Raw genomic sequence first — 15,599 nt, 5'->3', positions numbered from 1 at the left:
ATACCCTATCCTTTAGGTCGGCCTTTTTTGAAGAGTATGGGACCAATCTCAGGTCATGGTCCTCTCTGCTCCAAGGTACCCTTGCCCCTAGACCCAGGCAGTACGTAAAGGACTCCAGCCCCGATATAGAACCTGGGCCTGAACCTCCCCTAATCAACGAAATTATAGACTTAGACTCCCCCTCTCGTCCAGCAAATCCAAGGCCAGAGGTCGTGACAATAGACTCCTCCCCTAGCCCGGAGGATAGGATCCTTTATTATACTATATATGTATACACAGTTTATGTAAACTGATGACTTCACATGTATACTAACTTCCTTTTCCTTCTTTCAAGACAAAGAAATGGCACAACCAGGAGATCCCAACATTCGCACGATTTTCCGATAGGGAAAAACCAGCTCGGGGCCTGCCATAATGAAACCCCAATTCACAGCAAACAGGATGCCTCCTATGATAGGGACTACCTCCAAATCCCCGGCTAAGGGGAAAGGCATGAGCTCGGCCACTGCGACTGCTACCGCGGTGGAGAAAAAGGGTGCTCCTCCGCCTCCTCCTCAATTTCCATCAGTCCCTACTCTGGACCAGACAATACAAGCCGACCCCCAGCTCTGATTGTTTCGACCACCACCGTACGTATCCCCGTCTACCCTTAGGACTTGGAGAAGATCCTCGATAACTTTCGGGGGACTCTCTATGAGACAGCGAACCACATGGTGGAGCACATATACAAGGACAACCCGATGGACCCGAGGGTAATTGAAGAGAGGAGCCTAGAGAACGTCCTGGAGTCCGCCTTGGGGATGACCCTCACAGTAAGATAGTTGTCGTTAGTTAAACATGCATATATTATTTTTTCCTTTTATTTTACCCCAGTATCCGCCTAACTTGTCTCCTTATTTTTATTTTTGTAGTCGGTCCTGGCTCAGCATTGCAGCATAGCTCGACCTAGAGCTAGGAATAAGGAGCTTCAAGCTGAGCTCCAGGTTGCGTAATCTGCTCTAGTTGCTGCTCAGGAAAATGAGCGGGCTGCCAGAGCTGCCCTTGCAATTGCTCAAAAAGGTGAGCTCAATGCCTAGGCTGCCATTGCATCGTCCCATGAAAGTGATCAGGCTACAAAGATTTCCTTGTCCGCTCTTCAAGTTGAGGTCGCGAAGGTCAAAGCAAAATAGTTGGAGGCCGATGTTGCTATTAAAGAGGGGAAAGCAGCCTCATTGACCTCCATGGAGAGCATGTTGTACCATTGTTGGGCCTTCAACGAGGATGGTAACTTCTCCACCCTGGCTCCTAAAGTGTGGGATCCCTACCTCGAGAAGTTCAAAGATCGGATCCTACAAGAGCAGTCTGAGATCGGGGATGCTTCCACCGCGGGCGAGCAGGAGACTGAAGAGGTTACATCCTCAGAGCGCCCTGAAGGGGCTTCATGGCGTTTTCTTTTTGTTTTTTTTGTTCGTAAACATTTGCCATTTGGCTTAGTTTGAGGTTATTATCCTCGAGACAGTTTGTTTTTAATTGATGTATCTACCTTTTTTTCTATTTGTCTTCTCCTTGATTATTTCTCATGTTTATGCTTTTCTGGACTTGCACACTCAAAATCTTAGGAATCGACTTTTAGATTGGGATAGACATTTTGAACTTGGTTATATCCAAAGTTAATATGTTGATTTCTATCATACCTATCAAGCATCAGGCCTTGGACCCAGTTATATACGAGATTTTAATTATTTCAAACTCAGTCCATGTTAGGTTTTACTGTTATCTCAAGCTTCTAGGGAAGCCATCGAATTTACAATTTTGCTAATTTCTAAGTTTTGGACCTGGTTGACTCTGGGATACTTTTGTATGATTTAAAACTTAGTTCATGCTAGGTTTATTGACACCTCGTGTTTTTCTAAAAGAAAACATCGATTAATCAATTTTACTAACTTCTAAGTTTAGGACCTAGTTATATCCAGGATAGTTTTGTACTTGGTTATGTCCAGGATTTGAAGTGTTTAAAATGTTCTGATCCATCTCGGGTTATATGCCCCCCAAGTAACCAGAAAGTGACCTTTCTCAGTTGCTTGGACAAATGTTTTCACAAGAAATAATACATAAATAAACTATTTGAAAGACAAGAAATACACAGCAATCCCTTCATTTATTAATCAAATGGCTTTTATAACTAAGCCTTACATAGATGGATGGTATCATCATTGATAATACTTCTTCAGGTGTGTGGCATTCCAGGTCCGTGGGACTGTTTCCCCACTCAGTCGAGCTAATTTGAATGTTCCTTCATGCACGACTGCCACTATTTGATAGGGCCCTTCCCAGTTCAGACTAAAGTACCATCTTTGGGGTCCTTGTTCGCCAAAAAGACCCTTCAGAGGACTAGGTCGCCCCAACCAAAATTACGCTTTTTAACCTTGGAATTAAAACAACGAGTGATTTTTTGTTCGTAATGCGCGAACTGTAGTTGTGAATCCTCTCGTTTCTCATCAATTAGGTGGAGAGATGCCTTGAGCAACTCATCATTCTGCTCCTGGCTGAATTTCTGGAGCCTGTTCGTGGTTACTTTTGTTTTGATGGGAAGGACGGCCTCGCTTCCGAAAGTCAGGGAGAAAGGGGGTCTGTCCTGTGGATGTTCGGTGGGAGGTCCGATACACCCATAGTACCTGCGGGAGCTGCTCAGGCCAGACTCCCTCGGCTTCGTCTAACCTCTTCTGAAGATTTTCCTTGAGGGTCTTATTCATGGCCTCGACCTGCCCATTAGCCTGCGGGTATGCAACCGAGGAGAAACTTTTAACTATGTCATGCTTTTCACAGAACTCAATGAAGAGATCAATGTTGAAATGAGTTCCATTATCTGACACGATCTTCTTCGAAAGCCCAAATCGGCACACAATGCTCTTAACCACAACGTCGAGGACTCTTTTTGAGGTCATGGCTGCCAACGACTCGGCCTCTACCTACTTCGTGAAGTAATCGATGGCCACCACCGCATAACGAACTCCTCCATTTCCCATCAGTAAAGCTCCTATTAAATCAATTCCTCATATTGCAAATGGCCATGGGAATGATATCATTGTTAGCTCAACCAGCGAAGCTCATGCAACTCTGGCGAATCGTTGGCATTTCTCACATTTTCGAACATGGGAGATGGAATCTTTTGTCAAATTGGGCCAAAAATAACCATGCCTTAATATTTTTAAGGCCAGGTTATGCCCCCCAACATGATCCCCATAGAAGTCTTCATGCACTTCCTGAAGGATAGTTTTAGCCTCCTCTGGTAGAACACACCATAGCGTAGGCAAGGAATGGCCTCGTTTGTAACGACCCAAATTCACTAATAAGGCTTAAGGGCCTTGATTAGTTTGCCTGGAGGGCATAACGGGAATTAAGTGTGACTTTAATGAGTAAAATGCATGATTATGATTTAAAAGCATGTTTTATGACTATTTGAATATTTGAGATGCATGACTATGTGTATTAGTATGCATGTAGGCCTTGAATAGGTTAGAAGGGCATAATTGTAATTTTGGCCATTATGGGCATAACTGTATTGATATATGTGATAATTGTCGAGACCACATTATTATGTGGATATATCTGTGATCTGTGACTCGAGACGATCCTAGTGAGCAAAGTAGCAAAAAAGTCATGGCAGGGATTTATACCCGGCTCGGGGTGAGCCTAGGGGTATAAATGGGAATTTAGTGAGTATATTGTGGTCCATTTTGACATCGAGGAATATTATTGGTGATTAATTAGGTATCGGGAACTAAGCAATAAATATTAGAGACACTCGAGGAGTTAGCGGGAATTGGAGTGAAATGACCAAAATGCCCTGAAGTGGATTAAAAGACTTGAGATTAAAGGGGAGGGTAGTAAGGTCATTAGACTTGCAAGGGATAGATATGCTGAGGTTTTATACTTAGTGGGAATTGTAGAAAAGGGTAGAAGGCTGAGGAAAGGAAGAAAACGAAAGGGAGAAAACAGAGAGTTACCTAAGGTCGGTTTATCCTTTCTTTGTCAGTTTCTTGAGTATTTTTGGGTTAAAGCTCACGGAGGAGCTAAGTTAGGCTGAGCATCAAGAATCCTAAGCTAGGATTGGAGAATTGGCAGAGGTTTAACAAGAACAGCCTAACACTTGAGGTAAGGCTTTGTAGTTTCTTCAGTTACTGGTTCTGGTTTTTGAACTATGTGTATAAGCTGAGTTTGATGGGAACTTTAGGGAATTCAGGCCAAAGGGTGAGGAAGAGCATGCTAAGGAGCTGTAGAGGTGGTCTTGAAATTGAATTCCCATTAAAGGTATGAAGTTCAGAGCTTTAACTTTAATGTTTTGACTGGTTTCTGCTGAGTTTTGAGTTTAGGGTCAGCTATGGTGAATTTTGGCATTAGGGATGCATGTGCTTGAGTTTTGGGTATTTGGGGTGCTTGGGATGAGTGGAGTGTGTTAATAAGGTTGTTTTTGAGTTTGGTGAGGGTTTGGAGAAGTTTTGGTTGAGTTTGGTTCGAGGAAATTGCAGGAGGGAAAATTGGGAGGTTGCCTGTCTGTGACTAGCGCTACAGCGCTAGACTTTGGGCACTGTAGCGCTAGGCCAAGCTTCCTGGGGGATTTCGCTTCTGTTTGTAGCGCTGTAGCGCCCTCCTAAGAGTGCTGTATCGCTGCCCTATTTTCAGAAAGGGATTTTAGGGTTGTTTGGAAGGGTTTTTGACCAAGGGTTTGGGGTTTGATTCCACCACCTTGCTTGGTGAAACTAGAATTTCCCGGGGGGCTCGAGATTGGTCCCGAGGCTAGGTTTTGGACTTGAGGTTTGGTGACGACTTTGACCTATGGTTGTGTTTAGGTGAGCGCTAGGGCTCGAGAGGGATCATGCTCAAGGAGTCAAGTGATCAAAGCTAGCAAATCGAAAGGTAAGAAAACTGCACCCAGTTATATGTTTGTGATGGGACTAAGTGCTCTCGATATTTGTATTATGTCAATGATGGTATCATGCCATGGGACATGTGATAGCGGCCTAAGGGTTCCGTACACAATATTTGCGCACAGGGCGCAGCTTAGCCACTGGTAGCCGAGGACAACTTAATATTCACTGAGCTCGGTTTAAGCGGGCCAGAGTCAGTGGGATAATGGAGGGAGCAGCCTGAGGGCGCTAGCCCTAGTTATCATTTGTGAACTGATATATGATATGAGTTTATATGTTTAGTATGTTGAATACTTGACTATTCTGAGTGTTGATATGATTAAGAATATCCGATGCAACATGAGATATTGGTTTGTCTGTTGATTGCTTATGCTCTGTTGTTGTGTTTTCTTGCTGGGCCTTGGGTCACGGGTGCTACGTGATGCAGATAAAGGCAAAGGCAAGTTGGACCAATCCTAAGATGGAGAGTCGCGGGGTTGAATGTACATAGCCAGCTGTTCCATGATCGAGGAGTGGATCAGGACAGAGATTGCCTAACTGTCTGTTTTTCCTTAATATGGCTTAATATTGTATTTAAACCTTATATCTTTTGTAAATGGTCTTTAATCTTAATAAACACACAGTGTAATAGTCTTGGCTATCCAGGGCGCTAAAACATGGTATCAGAGCGTCCTAGGTTTATGGGTCCTGAAGACTGGCTGGATATGTACATTCGCCGCGAGAGACAAGCTCAACTTAGGGTATGGTAATTGTGTATACCATATTATGTGTTTAAATGATTTGAGTGTGATATGATCGTTGATATCTGTTTGATGAATAGGGAGCATGAAATACAGATAGGGCCTGGCCCTTGACTATTGCATGATGTTATTGAGGCGTGCTTATTAGCACTGCTGTGCATGTGAATGAATATCTGGATAAATTGCTATATTTTGATTGCTTGTGAATGATTGGAGTTCCAGTGATGGATCATGAAAGGATTATTACCCTGTCATCATAGCCTAATTGCTGAGTCGTTGATTGCAGATTGGCTTGAATAGTTATGCGTTCAAGAAAATCTACACGACTAGCCGGCAAGTCTGGGGCTAGAGATGATGATCAGGGCCAGACCCCTCCGCCAGTCCCTGAGAACTGGAAGATGTTAATGACAGACATGCAGGCTCGGCTTCAGAGCCAAGATGAACAGATTCGAATTTTGTGGCAGCAGTCTCCATCTGGTAGTGTTGCCCCTGTTGTGCCACCTGCAGTGGTACCTGTAGTACAGCCAGTTGAGGTTGGGAATAAATGGGAACGGTTGTATGAGCGATTTAGGAAGCAGCAGCCCCCGATCTTTGAGGGAGGACCAGATCCATTGAAGGCTGAGCAGTGGATGACTATGATTACTACCATTCTTGATTTCATGAGGGTAGAAGGACATGACAGGGTTACCTGTGCAACTTATATGCTGAGGGAGGATACTCGAATCTGGTGGGAGGTGGCATCACAGACCAGAGATGTTTCTGCATTGACATGGGAAGGGTTTAAAGACTTCTTCAGTCAGAAGTATTATAATGTTGCCATCAGGGCAGTGAAAGTAAATGAGTTCGTGGGGCTGGTTCAGGGCAGTATGACAGTTACAGAGTATGCCTTGAAGTTTGATAGACTTGCAAAGTTTGCACCAGATCTTGTGCCTACTGATGCAGCTAGGCAAGACAAGTTCATTAGAGGGCTGAATGCTTTGATAGCCCGAGATGTGAGAATTACCACAGTTCCTGAAGGGACAACTTATGCTCAGGCTGTGGAGAAGGCTCTTACCGCTGAGGAAGCAGAGAATAATATATGGAGAGAGAGTGTTGTAAGGAGGGTGGGCTGCATGGCGGTGCCTCCATAATTTAGTTCTGGTAGGGGCGGAGGCCCCAGTGATTTAAAGAGGAAGACCCCGGAGGCTTAGATCGCTCCTGATCCTAATAGGAGAGATCGGGGTACTCAGGGTGGCCATCAGGGAGGCGTTGATATATGGAGGACTTATCCAGAGTGCACGAGATGCAAGAGACGCCATCCGGGCGAGTGTTGGGCTAAAGCCTGCTATGTGTGCGGGGTGGTGGGACACCTCAGGAAGGATTGCCCGACAGTGAAGAAGAGAGAGACAGGGAAGGTGGACAGCTTGACTCCAGCTCGAGTGTTCACCCTGACGCAGGCCGAGGCCGAGGCTAGTCCCTCGGTAGTGACAGGTCAGCTTTCTAGCACTGGCACTTATTTTACTGTGTTAATTGATTCTGGTGCAACGCACTCGTTTGTATTTGATAAGGTGATTGATAGACTGTGTAGACCTAGTGAGTATAGTACTTCAGGGTTTGGGACTATTTTACCTACAGGAGAGCTGGTAGTATCTAGCATGTGGGTTAGAGCACTGCCAGTGATAGTTGATGGTAGGGAGTTATGAGTAGATTTGATTGAGTTGAGTATGGAGGACTTTGATATGATCTTAGGTATGGACTGGCTGGTTAGATATGGAGCCAACATTGAGTGCAGGAAGAAGATGGTGACTCTTGAGCCAGAGGGCAAGGATCCCTTTGTTTTTATGGGAGCGGTGCATGGACCCCGCGTGCCCAAGATATCTGCATTGAGAGCCAGAGACTTGTTACAGGGTGGTTGTATAGGTTTTCTGGCTAGTGTGGTGGATACCACCCGAGTTTAACCAGTTGGGCCAGAGGAGACAAGATTGGTTTGCGAGTTCTTGGATGTGTTTCTTGAGGATTTGCCTGGGTTTCCATCGCGTAGAGAGATTCAGTTTGTCATTGAGTTGGCGCCAGGGACAGAGCCAGTGTCGAGGGCACCATATAGGATGGCACCAGCGGAACTGAAAGAATTAAAAATACAGCTGCAGGAGCTTTTGGATTTTGGGTTTATCAGGCCTAGTTACTCACCATGGGGTGCTCCACTTTTGTTTGTGAAGAAGAAGGATGGGACTCCGAGAATGTGCATCGACTACCGAGAATTGAACAAGTTGACCATCAAGAATAAGTATCCCCTACCAAGGATTGATGACTTGTTCGATCAGCTGCAGGGTAAGACGGTGTTCTCAAAGATTGACCTTCAATCTAGTTATCACCAGCTGAGGATCAAGGATGAGGACATACCTAAGAAGACCTTCCAAACGCGATATGGGCACTACGAGTTCTTGGTCATGTCTTTTGGTTTAACCAATGCTCCAGCAGCCTTTATGGATCTAATGAACAAGGTGTTCAAGGATTTTTTAGATCAGTTCGTTATTGTCTTCATCGACGACATCTTGGTGTATTCTTGTTCAGAGGCAAAGCATGAACTTCATCTTCGACAGGTTCTTCAGAGGTTGAGGGAGCATCAGTTGTACACCAAGTTTAAGAAATGTGAATTCTGGTTACCCGAAGTGACATTCCTTGGACATATCATAGGTGCAGATGGGATTAAGGTGGATCCATCTAAGATAGAGGCGGTTAGGGATTGGCCGAGGCCAAGGAATGCCTCGGAGGTGCGGAGTTTTCTTCGCTTGGCAGGTTACTACAAACGATTTGTAGAGGGCTTCTCGAAGATAGCACCACCGATGACAGAATTGACACGGAAGAATCTGAAGTTTATCTGGTCACACAAGTGTGAAGGCAGTTTTCAAGAGTTGAAGCGATGGCTTATCACAGTGCCGGTGTTGAGTCTTCCTTCGGGGGAAGGGAAGTTTGTTCTTTACTGTGATGCATCGAGGTTGGGCTTAGGCTGTGTGTTGATGCAGAATGAGAATGTTATAGCTTATGCATCACGACAGCTGAAGGAGTATGAGCAGCTGTATCCTACCCATGACTTGGAATTGGCAGCAGTGGTTTTTGCACTGAAGATTTGGTGACATTATCTATACGGGGAGAAGTGCGAGGTATACACTGACCATAAGAGCCTGAAGTATTTCTTTACATAGAAGGACCTAAACATGAGACAGAGGCGTTGGCTAGAGTTGGTAAAGGATTATGATTGTGATATTCTTTACCATCCGGGGAAAGCCAATGTGGTGGCAGATGCATTGAGCCGCAGAGGTCCAGGTCAGTTGTATAGTTCTATTCAGATCTCAAGGGAGTTAGCTGATGAGATGGTTAGAGCAGGGATAGAGTTGGTGGTAGGCCGGTTGGCTAATATTACTCTGTAGTCGACCCTGCTAGAGCAGATCAGAGAAGGGAAGTTGGCAGACGCTCAGTTACAGAGGGTTAGAGAGGATGTCTTAGCGGGAGTAGCTAAGGAGTATTCTGTTTCTGAGGTTGGACTACTTCGGTATCAGGGACGGATTTGTGTTCCTGCTGATGAGGGGGTCAGACAAGGGATAATAGATGAGTCTCATACGACGCCGTACTCACTTCAACCGGGTGCCACGAAGATGTATCAGGATCTGCGGACTTTGTATTGCTGGCCCAGGATGAAGAAGGATGTGGTAGAGTACGTTGCCAGATGCTTAACCTGTCAGCAGGTGAAAGCTGAGCATCAGCGACTGGCAGGGTTACTTCAGCCTTTGGGTATTCCTGAATGAAAATAGGAGGACATTACTATGGATTTTGTGGGAGGCTTACCCAGGACAGTAGGACTTCATGACTCGGTGTGGGTGATAGTGGATAGATACACCAAGTCAGCCCATTTCCTTCTAGTGAGGTCAACATATACTGTGGATCAATATGCTGAGTTGTATGTGAGGGAGACCGTACGTCTCCATGGGGTTCCTAAGTCTATAGTGTCAGACCGGGATCCTATCTTCACTTCCAAGTTTTGGGGTGGTTTGCAGAAGGCTTTGGGGACTCAGTTGAAGTTCAGTACAACCTTTCATCCTTAGACTGATGGACATTCTAAGAGGATGATCCAGGTATTGGAGGATATGCTCAGAGCATGTGTGATTGATTTTGAGGGCTCATGGAGTAAGTATCTTCCATTTATTGAATTTTTGTATAACAATAGTTATCAATCAATGATTGGAGTGGCTCCCTATGAGATGTTATATGGGAGGAAGTGTAGATCACCCATTCATTGGGATGAGATCGGTGAGAGGAGATATTTGAGGCCAAATATGGTCAGAGGACAAGTGAAGCTATAGAGAAGATCCGAGCTAGAATACTCACTTCTCAGAGCAGACAAAAAAGCTACGCTGATCCTAAGCGTAGAGACGTGGAGTTCCAAGGTTGGGGACCACATTTTTCTTCGAGTTTCACCATTGCGAGGGGTGAGGAGGTTTGGAAAGAAGGGCAAGCTAAGCCCTAGATTCATTGGACCTTTTGAGATCTTCGAAAGGATTGGTCAGGTGGCTTACAGGTTAGCTTTGCCACCATCGTTATCTGGGGTTCATGACGTATTCCATGTCTCTATGCTTCGGAAGTACGTCTCAGATGTGACCCATGTATTGAGGTATGAAGATTTGGAGTTACAGACAGATTTAGCTTATGAAGAGCAACCGATTCAAATCTTGGATCGGAAAGATAAAGTATTACGAAATAAGGCGATTCCTCTTGTTAAAGTGTTGTGGAGGAATAGTAAGGTCGAGGAGGCGACCTGGGAGCTTGAGACAGCGATGCGGGAACAGTATCCTGAATTGATCAGGTAAATTTCGAGGACGAAATTCTCATTAAGAGGGGATAGTTGTAACGACCCAAATTCGCTAATAAGGCTTAAGGGCCTTGATTAGTGTGCCTGGAGGGCATAACGGGAATTAAGTGTGACTTTAATGAGTAAAATGCATGATTATGATTTAAAAGCATGTTATATGACTATTGGAATATTTGAGATGCATGACTATGTGTATTAGTATGCATGTAGGCCCTGATTAGGTTAGAAGGGCATAATTGTAATTTTGGCCATTATGGGCATAACTGTATTGATATATGTGATAATTGTCGAGACCACATTATTATGTGGATATATCTGTGATCTGTGACTCCAGACGATCCTAGTGAGCAAAGTAGCAAAAAATTCATGGCAGGTGTTATCCAGATTTCCGGATAGCGTTTAGATTGATATCCTCGGGGAAGCAGAATTACCAATGTCTTTCACGGTAGGCGACCAGAGCTCGTGGATGGACAGAAAGGCTTCGCCTCTCCTGTTTAGTGTCCGGATTACTCTTCCAAGCAAACACGACACGGAAACTCGTCAACCCTCCCGGACTCCCTAAGGGGTATCCTTCGGGGAAGCCCCTTCCAGGAGAAGCTCTTCAAGCGGTCTTCGCGGAAACAGTTCCGTGCCTCGCACGGAACAAAACCAAGCGGTCGAGTCATGGAGGAGGCATATTTGGAATGATATCCACCTGACACAGGATCCCGCCTGACACGCCCGACAGGTCAAAGCCGCACACATCCCAGCACGCCTAAGGGTACCTTTTCGCCTACTATTCCGCTGACAACTTGGAAAAGACGGCTGACTTTGTGTATTCCCCATACTTTCACATAAATATACCCACATAGAGTCTTGTAGCCATGCTACTACAGTAATTGTATCCCCTATTTATGGCTGGTGTAATTAAGACTCATGTACGTAGAGAAAAACCCTAATCCGAAACCCTAGCTATAAAGACCCCTTCATTTTACAAGGAAGAGGGACGGCCAACAAATCACATAGCAAGAACTCTACTAAAATCTCTCTAGCTTCATCTTCTTCAAGAGAACCCGAGAGAAACATTGTGAGTGTGTGAAGTTCTTGTACACCAGCCATCTTACTGTAATCCTTTCCAAGTATAATAACATCGACTCGTGGACTAGGGCTTGTTAACGCCTGAACCACGTAAAAACACTGTTTGTTTAGTTACATTTTAGCATTTCTACAGTTCTAATCTTTTTAATATTCTGTTTGTATTCGTTTCCGAAAAACTTGGTAAACATTTTGGTGCTTTCATTGAGAGCTGTAGGAAGTTGTTAGTCAGCTCTTTTTCTGTGTACGTTTTTTGTATTCACTTCGTGCTACAGAGATGGTGACTATGAGAAAATCCGCGGTTGACAAAAATGCTAGGGTCAACCCCGATACTGTGATGGAAGATGCGGTGCAAAACGAACCCTTGGACTACTAAGGTGAAGACCCGACATCCCGCCAGGATCGGGTCAGTACCGAAGATACGACATACCTAGAAGACGAAGAAGAGTATGCCCAAGACGGTTATTACAAGGACGGCTGCTACTATGAGAAGGACCCAGAACTGGTCCAAGTAGCCGAAGAACTGGAGGTCACCAAAGCCAAGCTTGCTGAGCAGAAGCGCCTCTCCGAAAAAATGCAGCGCATGATGGAGCGCCTCCAAAGCAAGTTCGGAGACCTAGGCGACTCGGACGAGGACGCCTCTGTTTTAGGTGGTGCTGATGCCGCTATGCCGGATCCAGCCGCTGCCGGACCATCCAAAGCCGCCCCTAACAAGGGCAAAGAAAAAGTTGGAGAGCCTGTACGTGCTGACGCCCCTGCACCTCCTAAAGGCGTGAATCACCAGGCCGACTGCCCCCCCCCCCCCCCCCGCGCGCAGAAGGTCTCTGGCGCTCCTAAGCCCAGACGTCCTTCAGCCCCAAGGGGGCACTCCGTGCCTAAAGGGCCCGGTGCTAAGGCACCCAGGCCTAGGGGAAGGAACAACCGCCCCAGTGATTCCATCAACCAGGACGGTCGGGCTGCGAACTCGCACTCCGAAGACAGTTGGTCCACGGTGGACCTAAGAAGAAGGTTGGAGGCCAAGTATGAAAAGGCCAAAGGAGAAAAGGCCCGGCCTCGCGGAGATGACCTCCGAAATCATATTAATGACAAGCTCCGGGGACGTGACCTCCCGGAGAGTGATACGAAGAGGCTCGAGGAACAGATTGCTGCCTTGACCAAGCTGGTCCGGAAGCAAAGTGGAGCCCTGTCAGACTCTGAGGAGGAAGACCCGGAACCATGTATTCGGAGGATCGCGGAAACGTCCCTCCCGGATAACTTCAAAATGCCTCACATAGAATTATATGATGGGAGGACAGACCCGCGTACCCACCTAGCTAAATACAACAAAATGATGCAAGTGGCGCGTGTCAGTGAGGACGCCAAATGCATGTGCTTCTCACTCACCCTTACCAAGTCCGCGGAGGACTGGTGGAAAAGATTAGCTCCCGGATCAATCCACAGTTGGAAGGAGCTACAGTCCGCATTCAGGAGGTAGTTCATTGCTGCCCGCGACCACGACATGGAGGTTGGATCCTTAACCAACATCAAGCAGCAACCCAATGAGAACCTCAAAGCTTTCATTCAGAGAATGATGGAAGCTGCTGCAAAGACCAAGGTCAGCGATGACATGAAGCTGATCGCCCTTCAATCGGGCCTTACTGTCGGCTCCCTGCTATGGGGGGAAATGCAAAGGAGACGGGCAGAAACGCTGTCCGAATTCATATCAAAAGCTCAGGGAATCATCAACCTTGAGGATGCCTACCAGCAGGCCTTTGGAGTTCCCCCGGCTCCAACGTCTTCCGTGATAGCGCCGAGCTTTGCTTCGCAAGCTCCCGCACCAGCCCTCACGCTTCCAGGAGCCCAATTCACTCCAAGTGTGTATGGGCCTTCCGCGTCTGCTCAGACGCCGAGTCAAACCCATTTCTCTGGGTACGGAGCTGTACAAACCGGATGTAGTATCGCTCCTGGCATGCCGCAGCCGCAAGCAGAAGGCCCAAAACAAAATTTGAGCCAATCGCGGAGCAAACGAAGCGGAAGAAACTCCAACCGGGGAGACCATTCAAAGAAACCCCGGAAGGACTATGAGCCCAAGTTCACGGAGTATACCAGTTTGATAGACTCGTGAGAGAATGTCTATCGGGAAACCTGTAATATGGTCAACTACAGGAAGCCCTCGAAAGTGTCTCACGGAGGAAGGCGTCCGCGAGACTCCAATAAGAGGTGTGAGTTCCACGGAGACGTGGGGCACACCACGAACGAGTGCATTCAGCTGAAGGATGAGATCGAGTCCCTGGCAAGAGCGGGACACCTCGGTCAGTGGGTGAGGATACCCATTATCTATCCCGGACAGGGGGTAGTTCACGGAGCTGCATATTCCTTGGGACAGAGGGGGACCGCTAGCGCTCCTGGAGCCGGTCACCCCCAAGCTCCCGGGTCTCAGTTCCCAGCACTTCCTGATCCAACCGCTCCGGCACCCATTGCCTTGTTGGCTCCAGGACCGGGAAACCCATATCCGCCCGGCCTTGCTCCGTAACCCGTTGACGGACACGTAGCCACCATTTCCGGAGGACCGCACCTTGCCGGAAGCACCCGCAACTCCCAGAAGAGGTACTTGAGGGAGTTAGAACACACCGGGGAGATGTGCGCCTTGGTTCAATCACCTGCTCAATGTCCCCGAATGATGGACCTTCCCATCACCTTCACGGAGGACGATGCTCGACATGTGCACTTCCCCCACAACGATCCCCTCGTGGTGGAAGCCCAAATTGCCAATAAGAAGGTCTCACGGATCTTGGTCGACAACGGAAGCTCCGTAAACATCCTTTTCAAAGCGGCCTTCCACGCGATCGGATTAACCGATACAGACCTGACCCCATGCCCCATCCAGCTTCAAGGGTTCAATGGGGATGCACTCATGCCATTAGGCAAAATTCAACTTCCAGTCACCCTCAGGGGAGAAAGCGACGCTTGTGCCTTCAAGCACAGCACATTCGTGGTGGTCGACTGCCCCACGGCGTATAATGCCATCCTAGGCCGACTGGTCTTAATAGATTGTGGGGCCATAACCTCGATACGCCTCTTATGCTTGAAGTTTCCATGCGACGATGGGCGTATCGGCACCCTCCGAGGAGACCAGCGAAGTGCGCGAAGCTGTTATAACGTCTCCGTCCAATCCGTCTACACGGTCCAGGAGACGGTTGCTGCCATTCCTTTGGCGGAAGAATTACCAGAAACTGGGGGTGCTCAAGAGGCATACTTTGACGAACTCGACCCAAGAGTGGGAATCGAGAAAGCGATAGAGCCGATGGAGGAAGTCGAAGAGGTGATCCTCAACCCGGGAGATCCCACCAAAGTCATTCAGGTGGGGAAAAACCTGCCGTCGGCCATTCGAGATAAGATCGTGGCCACTGTGAAGAATAATCAGGATATCCTGGCATGGTGCCACACAGATATGACGGGGATTAATCCTAATGTTGCGTTCCACGCACTCAACATAGACCCCTCTGCAACTCCAGTTCGCCAAAAGAGGAGGCCGTTAGACCCAGTGAGGGCCGAAGCCGTCAAAGCTGAAGTGGACAAGTTGATGTCCATAGGCTTTCTCCAGGAGTCATGCTATCCCGTGTGGTTGGCCAACCCAGTTCTGGTCCCAAAACCCGATGGGTCCTGGAGAATGTGCATTGACTTCACGAACCTAAACAAAGCCTGCCCGAAAGATTGTTTCCCTCTTCCGCGAATCGATCAGATGGTAGACGCTACTTCCGGGTACGAACTCTTATCCTTCATGGATGCGTACTCTGGATACAACCAGATCAAGATGCATGTCGCGGACCAGGAACACACCAGCTTCCTCACGGACAAGGGTGTCTACTGTTACGTGGTCATGCCTTTCGGTTTGAAGAATGCTGGGGCGACGTACCAACGTCTAGTAAACAGGATGTTCAAGGACCAACTGGGGAGGAACATGGAAGTGTACGTGGACGACATGTTGGTAAAGTCCAAGACCTCCGGGGACCACAGTGACGACCTTGAGGAAGCTTTCGTCGTGATCCGAAAGTA

Source organism: Humulus lupulus, chromosome X (genome assembly GCF_963169125.1).
Source record: "Humulus lupulus chromosome X, drHumLupu1.1, whole genome shotgun sequence".
Taxonomy (NCBI): Eukaryota; Viridiplantae; Streptophyta; class Magnoliopsida; order Rosales; family Cannabaceae; genus Humulus; species Humulus lupulus.
The sequence above is the reverse complement of the archived record's forward strand: the minus strand, read 5'-3'. Positions refer to the sequence as shown.